Here is a 14,362-nt window from a genome sequence, read left to right as displayed (position 1 = left end):
TGGACAAATTTTTAGAAATACAAATGAGCAAAACTGACTCAAGAAGAAATAGAAAACCACAACAAACCTATAGCAAATAAAAGGATTGAGGGAGTAGCCAAAAGAACATTCCAACAAAGAGAAGTGCAGGACTAGGTCATTACACTGATGATTTTTACTCAAACGGTTAAAGAAGAATTAGCACCAATTCTTCTAAAATTAGAATTAACAGCAGATAGAGTATTTTCTAACTTGTTCTTGAGCATAATATTACACTGATACCAAAAGCAGATAAGGAAACCACAAGAAAATTATAGACCAATATATCTTACAAATGCAGACACAAAAATGATCAGCAAAATATCAGCAAACTGAACCTAATAACATTTAAAAGATTATAAATAACTGAAGAGAATCAAACATTAAAATTATTCTATACCTGTGGCAGATTCATTTTGATATATGGCAAAACCAATACAATATTATAAAATTAAATAAAATTAAATAAAAAAAATAAAAAATAAAATTATTCTAATGTTTAAATAAAAAATTCTTAGTATAACAGTGGGCAGTAGCCATAAGTGCCTCATTTAATCTAGGCTCCAGAAACATCCTTTTTTCCAAAAGGGGAAATGGAGCAGTTGGTCTGACTGAGGAACAATATTTTAGGCTCCAATGTTACCTTCCTAAGAGATTTTCACAGGTAATTCTGGCCAAAGCAATGTTTGTGTCACTCCCCACAATCATTAGCAAGAGAGTTCACCACCTGTGATCCACAAGAAAGTAGCTAAATTTTCTGCTAAACCAAGAGGAACTGAGAAACCTTGGGGAGAATTATTAGTTAGCTGCTTCTAAGTTCCTTGGTAGCTCAGATGGTAAAGCATCTGTCTAGAATGTGGGAGACCCGGGTTTGATCCCTGGGTTGGGAAGATCCCCTGGAGAAGGCAATGGCAACCCACTCCAGTACTCTTGCCTGGAAAATCCCATAGACCGAGGAGCCTGGTAGGCTACAGTCCATGGGGTCACAAAGAGTCGGATACGACTGAGCGACTTCACTTCACTTCTAAGGGGCCCAGCCTGTAGCATATTTTCTTGAGGGTGGTTTGTAGACAAAGTTTTCACACAGTGTGGGGTGGAGGTGATGTCCTTCAGCAGGTCGTCTGAGGACACTGGGTCCCGAGATCCCTCTCAGGAGCAGAGGCAGAGAAAATAGAGGGCCAGGCTGAATTCCCAAGGGGATGCTTAAAGAGGAGCACCCCTCTCTCCTTGAAAGCTGAGAAGTGACCACAGGATGGTCAGGGGTCTTCTCTTTGAAGGTGCTTCCCTAAACAGGTTCACCAGTTGTCAGTCCCTGTCAGGATACAAGAATAGAACAGGACAGGGTGAAGAGACAGAGCAGAGGCCTTGAAGTCCCCACAGAAGAGCCAGGTTGGGGAGAGGTGGCTAAATCCCAGGACATGACATGTCCTAAATCCCAGGACATGACAACTCTGAGGGGTCTTAGAGGGGACATTCCCAGCCCCCTCCTGTCACAGAGCAAGAGATGCCCCAGGGGGTGAACCTGTCCTGGGTCACACAGGGCAGAGCCACACCTGGCACCAGGGCTGCGGGCTCCCAGCCCAGAGCTTCTCCCCTGCAGGAGCTCCCACCAGCTCCCCACCCTGTTTCTGACCTCCCCAGGGGCTTCTCTTCCAGCACTGCTGTCTCATCACCAGGATCTGAGAAGCTCCTGGAGGCTCATCCTCCAACTTGCCTATCCTGGGAAAAGGGAAGGAAAGAACTTAGAGGGGTTTAGCAGAACAGGGGCTTCTGGCCAGCTGAGGGTTAAACAACAGTCCAGCCAGACTCCCCACTTGCTGAAAAGGAGGGAACCAGGGAGAGAGGCGGCTCGGTCCTCAGGCTTCAGGGAGACCCACCCAGGTGCTGACAGTGAGCACCAGCTGCGGTGAAGTTTAAAGAAGACTTAGAGAAGAAAGGCAAAGCGCTCAGATCTACAAAGATGCTAATCTTTAAAGAGGAAGAAAAAAAAGGTACTAGAGGAAGGTGTGGTAGTAAACAAGATTGAGTTTAACATGTATTTAAATAATATAAAACTAGAATCGTTCATATGTGTTAACACAAAATTTTATTGACTGTTCTTACCCTAATACCACATTGTGCAACCCACAGGAACCTCTGAACTCATGCATCAGATCCGGCCTCCATTTCTTTGTGTGTGGAGCCCATAAGGCAAACGGCTTTCTTACCTCCCTCCTTGCCAACAGACACAGAGACACTCCAGATTCTAGTGATTTCTCTGCTAATGCAACAAAATAGCTTCAACTACCTGGTAAATGGTACTCTCATTGCAGCCTTGTCACCACCATAAGGCCATTTTGCTTTTTCTGTTCATCCCAGAGCTCTAAACAAAATGCACATTCACAAATTACAAGACAGTGCTTTTTTCTCCTTTTGTATACCAAAGACATCAGAATCCAAGGAGCGCTCCTAGAAGTCAGCCATTCCTCTCCCTGGCTCTACACAATTCCCTCCCTTCCCAGGAGGCCAGGCCACTCACTAAGGAGGAGGCTGTTATATCCCAGGGTCAAAGAGGCCCAGTAGAGATGGGGGTCCCCTGAGCAGGGCCTCAGTGCAGGCTGCCTATGTTGGGGATTTTCTCCCCGGGACTTGGAAGCGACGAACCTGAAAGAAGGACACTCGGACAGTCTCTTGCAAGGACTGACAAGTTTATTTCTGCAGTCAAGCCTTTTTATAGAAGTAGGAACAAAGAGCTTAGAGTATACAGCCAGCAGAGCGCTGTATACTCTAATCAGTAAAAATATTTCAAGGACAGCGCACTCTAAGTGACCCATGAGCTTATCCCATAACCTGTTTTCTCAAGTAACATCCTTAATATTTGTTATTAAATCTTGGCGCCGGGCATAATCAAAGGCAGGAGATGTTTTTCTGCTTGGGTACATCAAGCCAGGGTATTTCTGGCCCTTCGCCATTTTCCCAAGGACTTCCTCCAACCGGCTATTTTGTACTGGGCTTCCCAACAGCCTGCCACCTGTGCAGCTACCGAGAAATCATCAGAATGGACAGAGGCAAGAGAAAAGTAAAAGCTCGAGCTCTAGGGGCATTTTACATGATTCTTCCAGGGTGGAGCTAGCAAATCAGTTCTTATTTGACCTCTGGCCAACAAATTTATTCCAAGGAGACAGCCTCACCACTGAAGAGAAAAGCCTTTCATCTCATCTCCAGTACCTACAGTGTGAACTCAGTAAATAATTATAGAATAAATGTGGAAATAGCCATGGTCTATGATTTGTCTGGTATTATGTTAGATACGCCTCATTCCCTGCAGTTATGACTACCTTGGTGTTTCCATACATCCCACCCTTATATCCACCTACTTACTATGCTTCGCTGTTTTCTTAGGTTAACAGCTCTGCCTCAGGCAGACCTGACCACCAGTGTCAACCTGTGGTCAGGCACTGAAGTCAAGCTTTACAGAAAGCCTGAACTAGGCTTGGGTTCTCTCTCAGCCGCAATCAATGAGCCAGTTTCCTTTCTGACCTTTCATAAACTTCAACTTGTTGATTGCTTACATAAGACGGTATGAGCAAAGCAATTTCTTATTCAGAGTGTGATCTCTTCACATCCCCAGTGCAAATATTGGCATTTAACTTTTTCTGGGAATCAGTATTATGACCCTATAGCCTCCAGGTTTGGCAATATTTACTAATATTATATGGCTTTACATGCATCATTTCAATTAATCTGTAATACATTGACTTGAACCCTCAGAATAACTGTATTATCTAAGAATTACACATAGTTTATGAATAAGCATCCCAGATGTCCAGAGGATTAAATAACTTGTCCACCTTACACGTTCATGCTGCTAAGTCACTTCAGTCATGTCCAACTCTTTTCAACCCCGTGGACTATAGCCTGCCAGGCTCCCCTGTCCATGGGATTCTCCAGGCAAGAATTCTGGAGGGGTTGCCATGCCCTTCTCCAGGGGCATCTTCCTGACCCAGGGATTGAACTTGCATATCTTTTGTCTCCTGCATTGGCAAGTGGGTTCTTTACCACTAGTGCTACCTGGGAAGCCCTGGCAAGATGTTCACAAGCTGTCAGCACCAGCTTAAACATGGACATGCCCAGGAAGGGAAGGAGAGTGTTGATTCTGAGAAACTCAAGTCAGGACTGTGAGAAGCCTGAGAAGAAAGAAGATATGGGGAGGATACTGCAACCCGGAAGGATAAGGGATAGGATAAGGGGAAGACGGAGTACATGCTCTGAGCATGTACTCTTTTTCATGACCACTGCGCCCAAGATAACCACACTGGGCTAGGTTATAGGGAGGAAAAAGCAGCTCTAGGAGCAGGCTCACAGGAGGATGATCTTTGAATATCTGTTTCTCTTTCCCTCATCCTTTAGACCTATTTACTATTAAAAATATTTTTAATTAAAAAGAACAAAATTTCATAAAATAATACCAGGATAACAGGTGGTTTCAATGGATCATTAAAGGGGGAGTATATAAACACTGAACAACTTTAGCTTTAAGAAGAGAAAAGAATATAATTCAACACACATGTTAAAGTGTAAAGTATAGAAAATGGTGGGGGTAAAAGCCTTCAAAATTCTCTTTTCCATAAAAGCACTGAGAAAACCTGTTATTTTTATTTGTTGGTATTTATATTTTTTAGTATGTAAGGTAAGGAACCTCTGGGATTACAATCAGATAAGAAAAAACAAAAGCATCTCATGAAAGAGATATAATTACAGCTGATACAAAAATAAGAAATGTAGCTCTTGATACAGACAAATTATTGTATTAAAAACACAAATTGCTGTTCTAGGGGTGGAGATAGGGAAGACATTTAATAGCTTCTTTTCAGTGTACCATGAGGATGAATTTTGAAAAGACAAAAGTGATTTATGAATCTATGGAAATATCACTAGGGAAGAAAAACTAGCAATAAATTTTGTAAGTTTAACTGGAAAATATCTAACTTGGAAAAAAATCTTGGTTTCAAATAAGGAAAACCTGTTAACATTAGAGTACTTTTCAGAACTCTGAAAATTAACCAATGGCTTGCAGCACCCCAAGGGGAATATATTAAAGAAAAACAGCTTAGTCTCAGTAAGAACAGAGAGCTTTGTGGTGTTTTAACTTGCCTCAGTCCCACCCTTTACTCTGTACCTCCCTTGTAGTTTTGAAAAATAACAGCTTGAATTCATGGTAAAACTAGCAGTCTAGCAGCCACTTGAAAGAGCAGAACAGGGCTGGAGCTCTTTTTAAAGGTTCTTGTGCAAAGAACTGTCATTATTGGCCTCTTTGGTGGCTCCCTGGAGGAGCCCATTTCCACCGATGTCCGTATTTCACCTAATTCAGTGCTCTCCTTTTACCTGGAGGTGGGTATTTATTGAAAGTGATACTGAGCAGGGCCCCATGCAGCTTCTGGGCACAAAGCCCTTCTGTGTCTCCTTTTCTTTGATTACAAGAAACAGCCTTCATTCAGCTTCCATGACCTTCCTGAGATTCCAGCAGTTGTTTATTAGAGAAAGAAAAGGATGTGAGACCAGGAGGAAACAAAACAGTAAGATAAACAATAGTGTAGCCTTGGGACAAGGTCCTAGTTCCCAATCTACAGATACACACAAAAATATTGTCTGACATTTTACAAATTTATTTTTAATTGAGAGATAATTGCTTTACACTGTTGTATTGGTTTTTGCCATACAACAATGTGAATCAGTCATAAGTACACATATGTCCCCTCCCTCCTAAACCTGCCTCCCACTTCCACCCCATCCCACTCCTCTCGGTTGTCACAAAGCACCCAATTGAGCTCCCTGTGTTATACAGCAAATTCCCACTATCTATTTTACATAATATTTTTTAGCTGTTTTGCAGATACTGAAACCCCCTCCAGATGGGAAAATTTAATGATTAATGACGTTATGCTGCCCACAAGCATGTAGACCCCAGTTGGAACCTGAAGGTTGATAATGGAGACTCCTACTTACCTCACCACCAATTCGTCTGAAGAAAGTCCAAGAGCTGATCACATGCTCTTTGAACCATTACTATAAAACTTCTCGCTGTCCTGTCCAAGTTGGGACACATAGTTTTTAGAGGCAAGAGTATGCTATATACCCCTTTTCCTGGCAAAGAAATAAAGCTATCCTCTTCCATTAAAAGAAGTCCCTTGCATGTACAGGCCTAAGCTCTCGTTTCTTCCTGATGTTGAGAATCTGCACAAGCACGCTTTCCTGGTTGACATGCTGTGTGTATTGTTACACACTGATGCTGGAAACAGTAATGCTATCCTGACTCCATGATGAGATGCTATGTTTTTCTGAACTTTGCCCTCTGTATTTTTCCCTAATTTTAATCTGTATTTTTCCTTGTAATAAACTGTAATCTTGGGGCTTCCTTGGTGGCTCAGATGGTAAAGAATCTGCCTGCAATGCAGGAGACCTGGGTTTGATCCCTGGGTTGAGAAGATCCCCTGGAGAAGGGAATGGCTTCTCACTCCAGTATTTTTGCCTGGAAAATTCCATGGACAGAGGAGGCTGGTGAGCTATAGTCTATGGGGTTGCAAAGAGCCAGACACAACTGAGCAACTAACCCAACACTTGAATATAATAGACTTCAGTGAGTCTGTGAGTCCTGAGTCCTGCTGATGAAAAAAAATCAGTCTAAGAAAGAAATAGATTTTTTTTTTATTTCATAGAAGTATAGTTGATTCACAATGATATGCCAATTTCTGCTGTATAGAAATGTATATATTCTTTTTCATATTCTTTTCCATTATGGTTTATCACAGGATATTGAATACAGTTCCCTGTGTAGAAAATTTTATTCAAGCCAAATTGAGAGTTATAACCTGGGAACAGTTTCTCATAAAGCTCCAAGAACTGTACTGCCCATTAGACATCAAAACACAGTTACACGGGCTTCTGAGACAGAGGGCTGTGCATTAAATGATATCAATTGATATCATTGCAGATACCAATCTTCAAAATCCAGATCTTTAAGTACAAAGTGATGGGTCATTGGGACCATTTATAGATCAAGAAGCAATGTTTCTTTTAAGGAGTTTTCTTGTTGGCACTAAGAGAATGTTGTTCTTTAAGATTGAAAAGGTATTTCTGCCCATGGGAAGGTTTCGCCAATGCACAATGCAAATACACAATACATGGAAGAGGAGACATGGCCAAAGGGTAGAGAACATTTTTTAAGTTTACATTTTTTGTCTTGCCATAAAATATGAAATTTTCACAGTCCTTGTAACAAAGGAGTTCTGTGACCACCACAACTAAAAATGTTTTTTAGAAAGGGAAAAAAGGAGTTCATGAGTCGTTCTAACAAAGCTATCAAAACTTGAGGGTGGCTGGACTTGCAGTTAGTGCCAGATGTGTAAGTGTTCTTGTGTGGACAGTGCCTCCTAACCTAACAGTGAGCCTGCCTCTCACAGTTGGTGCCGGAAGAGGGACTCCATGCAACAGTTTTGCTCACTGGAAAGACTGAGAAAACTAAGAATGGTTTGAGAAAACTAAGAATGAGAGGCCAAGGACGAGAAATCTTTGATTCCTATATGTCCTCAATGTCACCAGTAGTATGGAATTACAGCTGTGCTGCAATCCAGTTATTAGAGGTTGAAGTTGTCAATTAAATTTAGAAATGATGGATCCAACTCCTGAAGAGCTGGTTTATTGAATGCATGAGAAAATTCAAAGTAGCAAGAAAAAGGCTAGATATTCAATCCATTGGTAATTGTTATCTGTAATAGCTAAAATAAAAATTATAGAGAATGCTAGGGTGTATCCTGGTGCTGGGCCAACGTTGAATTCCAAACACTTCAAGCCACAACTGCTAGCCTCAGGATTGCGATCCAAAAGAGAAATTATGCTGAAACAACAGATAATGAACAGAATTAGAGTAATTTACAAGTGAATGTGAAACTGAATGAGAAGAGTCAAGGGAACATCCTAGGAGGGTGGGAAATCTTTAAATGGTTTTTAAGAAGTGAGATGAATAAAGCAGATTTTAATAGTGTAAAAAATGTCAATGCAGCTCTCTTGGAAGTTAGATGGACTAATGGGAACCCCTGCTGGTCCCACAACAGTTAAGGAGCTCCAAAAATCTGCTTTATTCACTCTAGTTTTGAGAAATTTAAAAATCTAGAAAACAAAGTTGAGAATGAGAAATTTGACCTCAAAGCACCTGGGGCAATGATCCTACTGTCTATTCAAGAGAAGAACTGACCAAAGGAGACCCAGGGGCATATGGTTGGTAACATGGTCAGGGAGTAGAGAAATGCTATTTCTGAAACTCTGACTGGGATTCCCATTAACTGTCATTCCAAAACCGATTGACAAAATCCTAATAGGGGCTACAGTTCAATTGGGGGATATAGTAATATAACAGGTGATGAGATTATGGTGACAGTTTGGATGAAAATTAGAATGTTTGAATATATACAATGAAAAAATGTTTTGACTCTTTTGCTTTGATATATTATGGGGGTGAATATCATGTCTAAGTTGGAAATGATTCCCCTATGAATACTGTAAAATAGATGAGATATGTACATATACCATTCAGTCAATATTGATAGAACATGCTAAGTGAGAAACAATAAGATTGCCTGGGTCCACAAATCATTCATTTGAAATGGCATAGACTATCTGGTGGGCTAAAAGAGATTAGTACTTTAATACTCAATTGGTATCTAGCTGGTGACACCTTAAAAAAATGTACAAAGTGAAAGTTGTGAGTTGGGTTTTATTTGGGGCCAAATGAGGACTATAGCCAGGGAGATAGTATCTCACATAGGTTTGAGAAACTGCTCCAAAGATGGGGGTAGGGAGACGGGTGGGGAAGGGAGAAATCAGTATATATGTGATTTTGGTGAAGGGGTAGTACATGCAATCAAACACATATTTCTTTGTAAAAGGTCTCTGCTATCATTAGGAGCAATCATCACCTTAAAGGAATTTAGTGCTTTACTAGATATGAGGAAATACAAGAATTAGGCTCATAAAATCAGCTCCTGAAAATATCTAACTATATGAAGATTTGTTCTGCCAGTTTTTCCCAGAGCACAGAGTGCCTCATTTTTACTCTTCACTCTGAAATACCTTCAGTAGATGTTGAAAGTCATCAGCTACAGCAGCACATGATTTAATTCTTATAGAGGTAGATGGCAAATGCCAATTTGTAGCTGACACTGTAGTGATAACACAAACAAATTTTCTGTACAGTAGCCCCATGTTGAGGAAAGAGTAGGGGCTTAAGGAAATAGTCAGTGAATAATACATAAAAGTCACTGCTGGCTGGTAGGATTTTGGACCAGAAATTTGAGAGGCAACTATTTGGGAGACAACAAGCTTGCTATTGGATGCTAGTTAAAATTGCTCTTATGACTGAAAATTGTAAAATTATACTGAAATACTCAAAATGTCTTGAGCAATATCAGAAATATTCTAACAGAGAGGACAATGCCAAGAAGAGTTCCAAAATAAAATGGAAATGATTTATAGATGAATATGCTACTAGAGGAGAGAATGGAGAATTCATAAGTAGGTGTAGTCTTTCCCCCACGGCCTAACTTTGGAAACACCTGGGAATTGCTAAATCCTATGGCCACTTGGGCCACTTGACAAGTGGCTTATGAGCAACTATTGACCAACAAAAATCTGCTTGCTTTATGAATGGCAGTTCCACGATGAATAGCTGACATCTTGCTTGGAAAGACAACAGCTTGATTGAAGGAAATAAAAATAAAATGGTTCAAGTTTGACTTTTTATTGATTCAAGGGAAGTGGCTAGTGGTCTAGCCATTTAATCAAGTAGAAGTATAACGGAAAACTGTTCTAATATGATATCTGTATGGAATGTGGCCCCACAGGAATGACTATGGGAATATAAGGAACGAATTTTGAAGCACATCAAAAGAACCCCTTTCCAGTAAGAGTGACTGAAACTGACAAGTATATTTCTTGGTTCACTCACCTGAGGTAGCCACCTGGGTCCACGGAATTAGTGAATATGGGGGGAATTGAAGCAATGCAGAAATGACCCGAAACTAGGCATATTCTCTCATACCGTCCGGGGTACAAAATGCCAACAAGAACTTTTCCATCTACAAACAAGAAGGATATTCCTCAGGGAGCAGGCTCTTATTTTTCAGTTTGTACCTACCACTATATAGAGGTATGCTGTAACACAGGTGTATTAGTCTGCTAAGGCTACCATAACAAGATACTGCAGAATGTCATTTAAACAATAGGAATTTTGTCACAGTATTAGAAGCTGAAAGTCCAAGATCAAAGTGTTGGCAGGTTTGGCTTTTCCTGAGACCTCTATTCTTAGTTTTCAGAAGGCCACCTTCTTTCAATGTCTTCACGTGGTCTTTCTCCTGCACATGCACACATCATTACTGTCCCTGCCTGTTCTTATAAGGATGCCAATCATATTGTATCAGGACCCCACTTTTATGACCTCATTTAACCTTAAATTTGGAGAAGGCAATGGCACCCCACTCCAGTACTGTTGCCTGGAAAATCCCATGGATGGAGGAGCCTGGTAGGCTGCAGTCCATGGGGTCGATAAGAGTTGGACACAACTGAATGACTTCACTCTCATTTTCCACTTTCACGCATTGGAGAAGGAAATGGCAACCCACTCCAGTGTTCTTGCCTAGAGAATCCCAGGGACAGGAGAGCCTGGTGGGCTGCCATCTATGGGGTCACACAGAGTCGAACACGACTGAAGCGACTTAGAAGCAGCAGTGGCAGTAGCAGTAACCTTAAATTACCTCTTTAAAGGCTGTGTCTCCAAAGACAATCACACTGGGGTGGCTTCAACATATGAATTTTGGGAAGACATAGTTCAGTCCATAACAACTGGCATTGTAATATTATAATATTGATATTGATGGTGAAATATATTGACAATTTGAGTTAAAGCTTTCTCAGGATAATTCAGATGGAAAGTCATGAGGAAGAATTGTATTTATCTAAGTATTAGCTAATTTCCATGCTAAAACATTCTGCACAAATTTATCATAGGACATAAATAGTGATAGATCAAGGGAGAAATGAGCAAATAAATTGGAATAAAAATGTGTTCTCACCTACTTGGCAATCCTAGATTGATCCAACTCACCTCCACCTCTGTACTCAAGTTGCCTGGAAGAATCATCAACCTTCCTTGACAAAGTCATTATGAATTAACACTATCGACTGACCCAACTTAGCAGCAGCAGCAGCAGCCTCAACCAATCTTTAACACCACTCAGCACTCAGCTATGTGCTTAGTAGCTATTTAAAGATAATGTGCATTAGTAACAGCTAACATTAAAGCTCAACATTCAGAAAACGAAGATCATGGCATCCAGTCCCATTACTTCATGGGAAATAGATGGGGAAACAGTGGAAACAGTGTCAGATTTTATTTTGGGGGGCTCCAAAATCACTGCAGATGGTGACTGCAGCCATGAAATTAAAAGACACTTACTCCTTGGGAGGAAAGTTATGACCAATGTAGATAGCATATTCAAAAGCAGAGACATTACTTTGCCAGCAAAGGTCCGTCTAGTCAAGGCTATGGTTTTTCCTGTGGTCATGTATGGATGTGAGAGTTGGACTATAAAGAAAGCTGAGTGCCGAAGAATTGATGCTTTTGAACTGTGGTGTTGGAGAAAACTCTTGAGAGTCCCTCAGACTGCAAGGAGATCCAACCAGTCCATTCTGAAGGAGATCAGCCCTGGGTGTTCTTTGGAAGGAATGATGCTAAAGCTGAAACTCCAGTACTTTGGCCATCTCATGCGAAGAGTTGATTCATTGGAAAAGACTCTGATGCTGGGAGGGATTGGGGGCAGGAGGAGAAGGGGATGCCAGAGGATGAAATGGCTGGATGGCCTCACTGACTCGATGGATATGAGTCTGAGTGAACTCCGGGAGTTGGTGATGGACAGGGAGGCCTGGCGTGCTGCGATTCATGGGGTTGCAAAGAGTCGGACACGACTGAGCGACTGAACTGAACTTAACTGAACCGAACATTTATTGAGTGCTTGCCATGTGCCATGTATTGTCCTAATTAGTCTACATGCTTTAGATTCATTGAATCCTCAAAAACACACTGTGAGATAGCTATCATTATCCTCATTTCACAGATTAGTAAAAGGAGACATAGAAAGACTAAATCATATAATCAAGTCCACACAGCTGGGAAGTATCAGAACCAAGATTCAAATCCAAGTAATTGAGTTCCACAGCTCATCTTTATTTTTTAACACACTACTAACTTTTTTTCATTATACTACTAACTTTTTTTCATATCCTTCCAATCCTCCATTCTACCTTGCCACTCTTGGGTAATGAAAGAGCCTCCTGTTTATCAGGAAACACAGATAGAAGTCAGAAAGTGATGCCTTGCACTTCTGAGGTTGTCCAGTGGTTAAGAGTCCACCTACTAATGCAGGGGACATGGGTTCAACCCCTGGTCAGGGAAGATCCCATATGCCTTGGGGTAACTAATCCCAGGTGCCACAACTACTGAGCCCCCACTCTAAAGCCCACGAGCAGCAACTACTGAAGCCCATGTGCCCTAGAGCCCACGCTCTGCAATAAGAGACACTACGACAAGGAGAAGCCCCCTTACAGCAAGCAGAGAGAAGCCCCTGCTCACCACAACTAGAGAAAGCCCATTCGGAGCAACAAAGACAGTCCAGACAAAAATGAACAAAAGCATTTAAAAAGTGAGGCCTTCTGCAACCATGTGTTTGAAACAACAAAGGATGAAACTGTTCTGTTGGCTTAGAATTTGAAAGAGCTATGATTGATCTCTCTGGTGAGTGATAGAAGGACCAGATGAGGCGCTACTTCTCAAAACTTCAACCCAGAAGTTTCGGTTACCATGTTTTATACTCTTATAAATAACTTTCCCCCCAAATTTTAAACACAATAAAATACTTTCTTTGGGAAAAAGAAAAAGTGATGCCTTCAAATCCCTATCACTTAAATTTTAACTGACCCACATTTATTTACACCTGTTCTCTTCTGCCCCCACAAATGACACTGAGCTCCTAGAATCTAAAGTTGATACTTTCACCTGTGTTTTAAGCCCCTTCTTCTTGCCCCTTTTCAGGAACTTTACTGTCTAATGTACTTCCTCTTTCTATGGCATGCTTCACTGATGCCTCTAACTCCTTTCCAGTAGTCCTTAAACATTCTCTGCTACTGCTGCTAAGTCGCTTCAGTCGTGTCCAACTCTTTGCGACCCCATAGACGGCAGCCCACCAGGCTCCCCCGTCCCTGGGATTCTCCAGGCAAGGACACTGGAGTGGGCTGCCATTTCCTTCTCCAATGCAGGAAAGTGAAAAGTTAAAGTGAAGTCGCTCAGTCGTGTCCGACCCTTCAAAACCCCATGGACTGCAGCCTACCAGGCTCCTCTATCGATGGGATTTTCCAGGCAAGAGCACTGGAGTGGGGTGCCTTTGCCTTGTCTGTACTCAGTACACTTTTAAACACTCCCTTGAATTTGCACCTCTAACTATTGTCCTGTTTCTCCCTCTCCCACATGATAGCAACTTCTACAGTTCCTCCAAGGGACTCACTCCTCAGCATCCCTTCACCCTGACTCCTTTGAGCATCACGAGATAACCAGCAACTGTTCCAACATTTGACACTGTTGACTCTTCTTTCCTAATAGAAGTCAGAAAGTCTTTCCTAAAGTCTCTTTTCCTTTGGTTTCCTTGATATCATACACCCTAGGCCTCCTCATACCCCTCTACCATCCCCCTTAGGCTCCTTTGTTGGCTGCTCTTCCTCTATCTCAATGCTTTCTACAATATCAGTGCTCCCAGTGTTTTTGTCACAGTTCAGTTCAGTCACTCAGTCGTGTCCGACTCTTTGTGACCCCATAAATCGCAGCACGCCAGGCCTCCCTGTCAATCACCAACCCCTGGAGTTCACTCAGACTCACGACCACCGAGTCAGTGATGCCATCCAACCATCTCATCCTCTATTGTCCCCTTCTCCTCCTGCCCCCAATCCCTCCCAGCATCAGAGTCTTCCAATGAGTCAACTCTTCGCATGAGGTGGCCAAACTACTGGAGTTTCAGCTTTAGCATCATTCCTTCCAAAGAAACCCCAGGGCTGATCTCCTTCAGAATGGACTAGTTGGATCTCCTTGCAGTCCAAGGGACTCTCAAGAGTTTTCTCCAACACCACAGTTCAAAAGCACCAATTCTTTGGTGCTCAGCTTGCTTCACAATCCAATTCTCACATCCATACATGACCACTGGAAAAACCATAGCCTTGACTAGACAGACCAGACCTTTGTTGGCAAAGTAGTGTCTCTGCTTTTCAATAT

The 14,362-nt window shown here is 41.8% G+C and overlaps 1 long non-coding RNA gene across 1 annotated transcript; it reads left to right on the top strand.

Annotated features, from left to right (window-relative positions):
- Nucleotides 1–971: 971 nt before the first annotated feature.
- On the top strand, nt 972–3,280 carry LOC113884674. The gene is made up of 2 exons (XR_003508968.1): nt 972–2,009; nt 2,149–3,280. It is a non-coding gene; the product is annotated as an uncharacterized LOC113884674 (long non-coding RNA).
- The last annotated feature ends 11,082 nt before the right edge of the window (nt 3,281–14,362 follow it).

This window comes from Bos indicus x Bos taurus, chromosome 3 (genome assembly GCF_003369695.1).
Source record: "Bos indicus x Bos taurus breed Angus x Brahman F1 hybrid chromosome 3, Bos_hybrid_MaternalHap_v2.0, whole genome shotgun sequence".
In the NCBI taxonomy this organism is placed as follows: domain Eukaryota; kingdom Metazoa; phylum Chordata; class Mammalia; order Artiodactyla; family Bovidae; genus Bos; species Bos indicus x Bos taurus.
Note: the sequence above shows the minus strand (reverse complement) of the source record. Positions and strands in the feature narration are given on the sequence as shown.